Source organism: Ictidomys tridecemlineatus, chromosome 2, assembly GCF_052094955.1.
Source record: "Ictidomys tridecemlineatus isolate mIctTri1 chromosome 2, mIctTri1.hap1, whole genome shotgun sequence".
Classification (NCBI taxonomy): Eukaryota; Metazoa; Chordata; class Mammalia; order Rodentia; family Sciuridae; genus Ictidomys; species Ictidomys tridecemlineatus.
The window spans coordinates 120373450-120383253 of record NC_135478.1 but is presented as its reverse complement, the minus strand read 5'-3'; the positions used below and the strand labels follow the sequence as shown (position 1 = coordinate 120383253).

The 9804-nt window shown below is 44.0% G+C and overlaps 1 long non-coding RNA gene across 1 annotated transcript in view; it reads right to left on the bottom strand.

Annotated features, from left to right (window-relative positions):
• Nucleotides 1-739: 739 nt before the first annotated feature.
• LOC144375319 (uncharacterized) overlaps nucleotides 740-9804 on the bottom strand; it is a 47793-nt gene continuing 38728 nt past the window's right edge. Inside the window, exon 3 of the long non-coding RNA XR_013435005.1 lies at nucleotides 740-1707. This is a non-coding gene — a long non-coding RNA (uncharacterized LOC144375319). The remainder of the gene's footprint in view (nucleotides 1708-9804) is intronic.

Below are 9804 nucleotides of genomic sequence, written 5' to 3'. Positions count from 1 at the left end.
TAGAGGCCCCTGTGTATGGAGCAGAGGTGACTGCCTAATGAGTGTTGAAGATTTAAGGCCATTATAACTCGTACTGTGATCTGTGATATTAACTATTTTAACTGTCACGTGGCACTAAAAATCCTGTTCATATAAGATAACAACCTTAATATGTGCATTCTTATTGCTCCACAGATCATGGCTCACAATCCTCTTATTCTCCATGACACACTATTGAAGTTAGAACCATTAATAAATCAGTAATGGTTCTAACTTCAATAGGGGATAGGAAAGGTAGCAGAAAACAACAATTGCTAATTGGGCATTATGTAAAATTGTGGATGTGTAACCGACGTGATTCTGCAATCTGCATTTGGGGTAAAATTGGGAGTTCATAACCCACTTCAATCTAATGTATGAAATATGATATGTCAAGAGCTTTGTAATGTTGTGAACAACCAACAAAAAAATAAAAAAATTAAAAAAAAATCAGTAATGGTCTGTACTATTTAAATAAAAGGAAGAGTCTTATGCTTTGTACTTCACATAAAAAGCTGTGCATCTTGCACTACTTTGTCAAACTGAGAATGCAAAGGAAATGTTCATGAAGGAAAGTAAAGGGCTGCTCCAGGGCATATTTAAATGACAAGAAAGCAAATACCAGCATTATTTCTCATTTGGAAAAAACTTTTTATAGTGTGGAGAAAAGAAGAAACGACCCACATTCCATTCAGCCAAAGCCAAATCCAAATAAGGCCATCACTTTAGATTGTTCTACTGACAAGAGAAGTGAGAAAGCTGCAGAAGAAGTTTGAAGGTGCCAGAGTTTGGTCCATGAGGTTCTTGGAATAATAAAAGTATAAGGCAAAGAAGCAAGTGCTGATGCAGAAGCTCTTACAAGTCATCAAGGAGATCTTACTAACCTATTTGATGAAGATGTTTTGTGGGTTAGGTAGTATGTGTCCCCAGAAGCTCACAGGTGAGCCAATGCAAGGTTTATCAGTGAGATGATTCAGTTTTGAGATCAGTGAGTTAATCCCCTGACAGAAATAAACAGACAGCAGGCATGGAAGGGCATGTGATGGACCCTTCCCAAGCCTGGGGGTGCAGGTGGCACCTGTGGAAGTGTCCAGTGGCTGAGAAATAAGTCTTGTTTCCAGGACTAAAGCATATAGAGGCCAGCCTTAGCATTCCACAGCAGGGTTCCACATTGGAGTTTCCCAGGAGCAGTGTCAGGATTCTGTAGCATGAGCATCCATCTGTGAGGAGGATGTCAAACAGGAGTCCCATGGCAGTTTGGGGAGCCCAGATGTATCAGTGGCAAAATGGAGACTTGGCCTCAGGCTTGGAGGACAGCCATGAGTAGGAGCCAGGGCAGTGAAGCCTTGGCGTTGGGCCTCTGTGGAAGTTTCAGTGTCTGGAGTTCAGTTATGGCAGCAGTGGCAAAGGCAACTGAGGAGTCTGGAGGTGGCAGCAACAAGCCAGGCATCCAGACAGAAGCATCCTCATCCTCTGGCAGTGGTGAGAGTCTGATCCCAATGCAGTGGTGGTGGCTGCAGCATTACTGGTGGCCATGTGGGGACTCCAGTGGCCACAGTGTGGAGCTCTGGTAGCAGTGATGGTGACAGCATGGGACAGTTGGCCTCAGTTTCAGAGGGCGACTGGAAGCTGTGATGGTCTCTGCAGTGGCTCCTCCAGGTGACTGGTTTTTCTGGTAGTAGGGCCTGCCTGGACAGAAAGCAGGACACAGTACCTCATGGTACCCAGAGAGCTGCTGAGGACCTTCTACTGACCAGGCCAGCCATGCCTGGCATTGGCCTTGAGTCCACCAGGCGGCTCCTCCCCTGATCCTTGAGCCCCTCCCTGGGTTGTAGCCTCTAAGGGGCGAGTAGGCCATCTGCCAGCTGGGAGAGCCTTTGGAAAGGACACCCACCCTCCCCAGCCACATCTCCCCTGGGCTGTGCCAGCAGAGTGCAGAGGTGAGAGCTGGGGGGCGCCTAGCAAATCCTCACCCTCCAAGCACATCTTGGGGCAGGACAAGAGTGGAGAGCACAGGTGGCAGAGGGAGTCTAATGGTGAATAGCACTCTGTCTTGGTCTTCTGCTGCCCTTAGCCACAGAAATGTGCTTTGGGAGTGAAGATGTCCTAGGACCTCTGCTCTCTGTCCCCACAGTCCATGCAGGATGTTGCTGGGGACACTGGGGTTCTATCCTAAGGCCATTTCAACTTGCAGACAGCCTAGTTCCTCAGTAGAAGCTGTACTGGGGGATGAGGTGAGCAGACACCAAGTGGGCTCATGACCAGAGCAAGGCATGGCAGCTGAGGGCAGATAAGTTCCTGGACAGCTGCGTGGGTACTGCTGTCTCCCACATGCTTCTTTCTGAGCAGGCCAAGTCCACCAGGAGAAAGACCAAGACCTGGAGCTTCCAGAGGCCATCCCAGCTACTGGTCACCTTCTCACTCTGACACCCACTATCCCATGCCCTCACTACCACAGCCAGCCTGGAGCTCTTCGCTGTAGCCACCCAGACTCCCCACATGGCCACTGGATGCCACATTCACCATCCTGCAGCCGGACCCCAATTACTGCTGCAGGATGGAGATGCTCACTGCTGGACACTGCCTGTTGTTGCTGCTTCTGCTTCTGGGCTCTTCTGGTGTCACCACAATCGTGCAGCAATTGAACTTTTAAACTCAAGCTTGACTCTGATGCTGCCCACCAAGGACCCAACATCACTGCACTTCACCCCAAGCGTGATATCCGACCCCAATACTGAGGACCCCTGATGCAGGTGCATGTTGCTCTAACCCCTGCCAGACTCTGGAGCTCCACCCTGCTGCCACCAGACTTTAACATGGACACCAGACAGTGACACTCAGCACTGGATGCCAACTTCATTGCAACTGCAGCCAGACTCTTGTCACTATGGCAGGATGACAACCCTCAGGACTGAATGCCTCTGTTGTCACAACCACTCTTTCTGGATTCTTCCACAGTCACCGCAACCATGAGTAGGAAGCAAGGTACATAGCTGCATGCTGACACCTCCACAGACACCCACACCCCATGCCAATACTCCACTCCTGGCTTTTTTTTTTAAGAGAGAGTGAGAGAGGAGAGAGGGAGACAGAGAGAATTTTTTTAAATATTTATTTTTTAGATCTCGGCGGACACAACATCTTTGTTGGTATGTGGTGCTGAGGATCAAACCCGGGCCGCACGCAGGCCAGGCAAGCGCGCTACCACTTGAGCCACATCCCCAGCCCACACTTCTGACCTTTGATGCCTGATGCCCTATGCTAAAAGTGGCTGGATGCTGCTATGGCCACCAGATGCCCCCATTTCATGATTGTGCCATTGGAGTGAATTGACTCCAAGGCTGCTGGTCTGCTCAAGATATACAAGAGCTGGGAAACTGGGCATTCTCCATCACAGCCACCTCACCATGCTGCCTGCCTTTTGCACTCTCCCCCCAGGACTAGCCACCAATCCTTAGGACCCTTGAGGAGTTATGGCTCTAACTCAGGGAACTCATCCAAATAAACTAGTGAGCACAATAAATAAAGGCTGAGGTCCTCACAGCAGGCAGTGGGTGGGTCTAGATGGGTCCAACTCACTGCTGAGGGAGCAGTTTCAGAGCCTGGGAGCTGCTGACCCGGTCTGGACCTGATCCTATAGGGCAAGCTGGAGAGGGATCTGGATGCTCTGGGAGTCCATCCCTGGAAGCACCTTCTGGTCCTTTCTCCTAAACTTCCCACCACGTCTTCTTCCCCTATCCCCCACTCCTCCCTGAGGGGACTCTGAGTCCTGGACATAGGGTCATAAGGGCACTGGGTCTCTGGGCAGTGGTGTGAGGCCTGAGCACATTGCAGCAGGCTGAGGACAGCCAGACTGGCCATGCCTGGACTTGGAGAAAAACAGCCTATTGGGAAAATACCCTCCTTGATCTACCAAATTTAGCCTAACACTGGCTTCTTCCAAGAGATTATCAAGAAAGGAAAAAGCAAGTTTTGTCTGGCTAAGGGGTAGTGTGAAGAGAGGTAAAGACTTCAGATTTGGTAGAGCTGTATTCAAATCCCTGGGTGACTTTTACCAGGGTGCAGAACTAGGTACAACCTTGGGTTTGCATCTGGTAAAGTAAAGATCATGAGGAGGATAAGCCAAGGGTAAATTAAGCTGCTGAGCACTGCCTAAACTTTGGGATCCAAGTAGGCATATGACAAATTTCCATGCAGAAAAATATTCTGAGCTTAAAGTTAACCCACTTTGAAGTGCAATTGACCTTTGAGACAGAGGGTTAAAATTTATTTTTTAATTTTTAGATGAAATAATAATATATGGAAGATCATAAGCCAATGTTGGGTCAGGCTTCTGAAATTATATGTTGTTTTCAAATTTGTTTAAAGTTACTTTGAGATAAATCTACATAGTTCAAGCCTCCTGGGATATCCCCCACCTCTGTCACATCCCCACACTGAGCACTGTCCACAGTCCCCTACTCTTCTTTAGAGTATCACCAAATATGTCTATACATGTATGTACACATGCAGAAATATACATTATGTAATATTTTGTTCCTTTTGAAATTTCCTGAAAATAAAATCTCTTATTTTTACGTACATTCTTTTGCAGCTTTCTCTCTTTAATTTGCACCCTTTAAGCTGAGCATCCGGAAGAAGGAAACACCTGAAAAGCTCAAGGATCAGAAGAACACCAACACTGCTCAAGTCACTCTGAAAGCTGACTAGCCTGCATGTGCCCAAAGCTAGAGGAAACATCAGCCCTGCTTCAGCCACTGTGGACTGGATGATCCACACAAGGTGTAAGATAAACTCACCAACAAGAAAATGGACTGTTTCTCCCTCTAAGACAGCTCTTATATTGTCATTGCCACTACAGAGTCCTTTCTTTTGTCTTGACTCTAGGACTGATAACAATCAAACATATAGTTAACAATATCAGAAAACTACCACATGGACCAGTTCAAACCTGAAAGGGTATTATGGTTGGCATCCAAGCTCACTATTTGGTGGATGGTTTCCTATTCTTGATAGATTCAAATCTTAATTGACATAGCAGGGATTATGCTATGAACTTATTCATTGCTTCCATGTTTGTTTCCTCTTTACATTACAATTAGTGGGTCTACTATAGAAGCAGCTGTTAAGAAAAAAACTATGATGTTACATTATATAAAGCTTAAAGCCAAGATGATAATAATGCTTTTTGACTTAGAGGATTAAATAGTGAGCATCAAAGGGGGTAATGATGTAGCCCACAGAAGAACCCACTTCATTGTAAGATATAAGCCTCTCTCCTAGTCAAGAAGATATTGTTTAAGGAGTGAGCAGGATTTCTAGAGAACTTATTGTGCTCTGAGCTCCTCTTTGTTGTGAAGGCTGGGTTTCTTGTAAAGGCCTGCAGGGCTGGCATTGTGGTCAGTGACAGAGCACTTGTCTAGCATATGTGAGACCTGGGGTTTGATTCTCGGCACCACATAAAAATAAAAAAAAAATACATGTATTATTATCATCTATAATTTTTTTAAAAAAGGTCTCCAATTATACATGTTGATGTGCAAAAGATCTGTTTCCATAGTAAAAAATTGGGAAACCTCTGTCCAACCTAAAACGTGGAACAAAATGTAACTGTTATGTTAACCATTGTGTTGTACAACCACCCACTGAAGTCTCAAAGAATTTCCAGACCTGGGGTCCAGAGATTGTTTGGCATTAGCCCTTCTGGATTGTTGCAGCTTAAATAAATCTGTTTCCTCCAAATTCCTCAGGTGTCCAGCCTCATCTATCCTACATCAATACCTGCTTGAAATGCTAGAATGTCCCCATTCTTGAAGGGCACACAGAGACAGTCTCTCAGACTGTGTCAAAGTATGAATTTTATGAAAAGTCATTCATCACAAAAAAAAAAAAAACTAAAGGCAGGTTACACTATAGGGACTTCCTAGAAGTAACATCAAATTTGCATGATAAAACTTGTACACTTACATTGAATTGTCATGATATACCCATAAAGATATACAAATGAAATGAATAAAAATTTTTAATCTGGGGAAAAATATGCTTTGTGAGAAATCTGAAAGCCATGCTTGCATTTTGTATTGTTTTAAATGTTATACTGTAATAATATTTGATAACATCATTATACTTTTTGAATTTGAAAGAGACATCAGAATTTTGTAGCATAATATTGTCAAAAAGGGAAAATTTTATTTATTATAAGCAGAGCTAACAGTTGAATTAAAGTTTTGCACCGGACACCAACTCTATCAGAACCACAGTCTGGTGAAGCCACCATTTGGTTTCTGCCCAGGCAAGTGCCCATGTGTGCCTGGCTCTTTGCCACCCAGTAGATAGGAGCCCTGACTGCGGGTGGTGGGACCTGAATTCCAGCCCCCTTAGTGCTTATCTTGGGGCAACTTGCACAGCTGTGCTCTGCTTTAATTTCTTCTCTGTGAGGATTTGTGTCCAATCTGCCCATAGAGCTGTTGAAGATCAGTGAGGAGCTTCATCAAGTTTAAGGAAGCCTGGCTGCTGTACAGTGTGAGGAGGGACATCCTGCCAAAGGTAGCTCTGTGACTGACCCCCACCCTCTCCATACTCTCCTTCATGGTCTTCATGGAAGGCAGGGTGATTTTGTTCATCTGCCATGCAGCCTGCCAGCTCCAAGGCAAAGGGACCCTCCTCTGACCTCTACCGGCCAAACCAAAGAAGGCCATTGTCACTTCTCTCAGGTGGTGAGAGATGTTAGATCACAGTAGTGAGCACTGAAATGCAAACCAATAACAGGAAATGTCATGGGTTTTCTTTATGTTGTTCTTAAAGTTTCCCTAAAATTACTTTTAAGGCAAGTGAGTAAACAGATAATGCAGAAAAAACAATAGATACATGAATAATCAGAACAAAGGGAGTCAATTAAGAAATACACCAAGAAAGATTAATGGGGCTATTAATAACTCTTAGAAGGATCATTGGGGTCATTGTGAAGCTAGAATTTATGGCCATAGGAGTCTCAATAAATTTCAGTAGAGAAATTTTCTTAGAATTTCAGGAGAAAAAAGGTTCTGTCTTGTCATTAACCCAATATCATACTAACATAGTATTTACTTGTAAATGAAGCCCCCTTCCACTTAATATAATTGCCACTATGACAGTTCTGGAGAGGACCAACTAAGGTCAAAACCTCTACCCCCTGACATGAACGAGTTGAACATATGAATGGCAAAGAGTGGAGAAGGTGGACCCAGTTCTCAGGGAACCATAAAATACCAATGAATTTGGGGACAGCACTCTTTCCTTCCTTTTTCTCTGTGGGCAGCTGACCCACTCTCTTGAGAACGCTCTTCATTTGAGCCTTACTTTAAGAAAAAGTTATCTTGCATTGCCTTTGGTGTCTGACTTCAAATTTTCTTTCTTTGGAACACAAGAAGTGAGGTTTGGAGCTTCAACTTCCCACTCTCCAGTGACATCTAACCAAGTGCCTTAACTCAGATTGACAGCCATCTACAGGAAGGCATTTGAACCTTACCTTGTTCCTCTCCCAACTTTGGTTAAAATGATGTCTAACTTAGCCCCTGACAACTTGTAGTTTGCTTTGGGTTTCTCTGTCTACACTTTCCTCTGCTGAAACCTCTTTCATATGTCCCACTCATACCTGATGTCACTTCTGTTCATAACTGTAGTGACACCTTTTGTTTTTCCTGCTCATATGTTGATGTACACTGTCTCTTGCTTTTGTGTCATCCTTTTGAGCAAGGCCATTGAGAGGCAATATGTCTCCACTGTTATGGCTGTTGCCTTATTGTGTCCCCGTGACTCTCTTCAGCTATGAGCATCATACCACCATTTTTTTAGAGGCTGCTTTCAGAATCTGGAGAGCAATGAGTTCACCACCTTTACCTACTTACAAATCATCTCATGGGGCACTAGTTGAAGATCCCTCACAACTAAGAAACCTTTTCTCAGTTGGTATCTTTTCTTCACCAAAATGGTAATTATGGTTCTTACTCGACAGTGACTGAATGGACCCTATCTCCCCTCACATTTATTATTCCAAAGGAAAGCAAAGAATATAATGACTCTTGATCTTTTCTATGTCAGTTATCCTGTTGTTATTTTTGGACTATCTATGCTTCCAACAGAGTGACACAAAACACCTGCTTTCCCTCCCCTACTTTTCAAAATCATGCCCATCCTACTCTTAAATGGATTAAGGGTCACTGCCCAAGTTATATCAACTGGCTGGCATAAGGTTATTAAATATTCAATAAGATTACAGGCTTCAGCAACAGAGTACATCAAATGAGGCACAAGTTGATGAATTTGGAAAGGCGTTCTATGAAACCACACAGGGATGCCTCCTGGTTCTGGGTTTAACATGGAATGTATGAGAGGGAAACATTCAGTCCTTCATTTCTCTTGCCTGTCAGTACTACTAGGGCTCCTGGGCGTATTGACAGACTTATCTTCAGGAAGTCTAGACTACAATACTCTTTCCCCATTAGATTCATATTGCAGAAAGCAAGGAAAATGGCCAGAAGTCCCCTAAATAAGGCTTTCTTTTACTAAGGGATTCAAAAAATTATGTGCTGTGTGGAGCACTGATGAGGCCTTTCTAGCAATGATGAGTCAAAACATTACTGGCCTAGAGTATCCCCAAACCTCCCTTCCTCTCAAAAATATATTTACCACTCTAATCTGTCAAAATTGAATTCTCCCACTCTCCTCTGTACCCACCATTACCTGCTCCTATTTCCTGCAACCCTGGTTTCCCTCATTATGAGTCTTTCCCTACTCAGCCCACTGCCAGGTTACACCCATCACAAGAGAAAAATGGAGAATCATGACTGATTAAAGTGCAAGTATTATTTCTATGCAAGATTGAATGCAAGCCCAACAGGAATTATGAAGGCTTACTGACAACCCTGATAAATATATAGCGGGATTCCAACATTAACACAGGATTTTAAGGTAATCTGGAGTCATATAACAGTAATTTAGAGTCAAACTCTAACAAACAGAGACATCAGGGGACAGAAGTTACTAAGGTGTGGAGAATGATTGACATCATACGAACACTTTATACCCTGTGGGCCCTTCTGCTGTTCAAACTGAGCATCCTCATTGAAATTATGATGAATCATTTGGAAGGTGGCAGAGGGATCACTGATTTCACTGGAGTGAAATCACAGGGCTTTTGAAGACAGGTTAAAGGAAGGCTTAGTAAAATATGCACACTTAGACCCTACATCTCTTGAAAGGCAACTTATTTTAAAAGATAATGTTTTCTTTAAGTTACCTTTAAGGCAAATGGGTAATTCATTGTTCAACTCGCTCCAGATATTAGAAATTACAAAATTGGTATCAGGCCCTGTGACTTCCCTTAAAGGAAGCCACCCAGGACTTTTATGATCAAACTAGGAGGAAACTAAGGGACCTAAAAAAGGAGAGAAGAGGAACAAGAGACCAATACAAGTATGGACTGCATCTCTTCGTGGCCACCCTCTTTTCTCCCCCACAGAACTCTTAAGCCTAGGTGTCTATCATCATTATAGAAAGTGAGGGCAGTAGAAGAAAGACCACAAAATTAAGGGCAAGCTTCCAAAGACTTCTTGCCCTATATGTGGCAGGAGAGGTCACTGGAAAGTACCTCTCCTTTACTCCCAGTGGCTGGGGAGGCTGAGGCATGAGGACTGCAAGTACAAAGCCAGCCTCAGAAAACTAGCAAGGCCCTAAGCAACCCAGGAAGACCCCGTGTTTGAATAAAATATAAAAAATGGTCAGGGATGTTGCTTAGTGGTGAGTTGC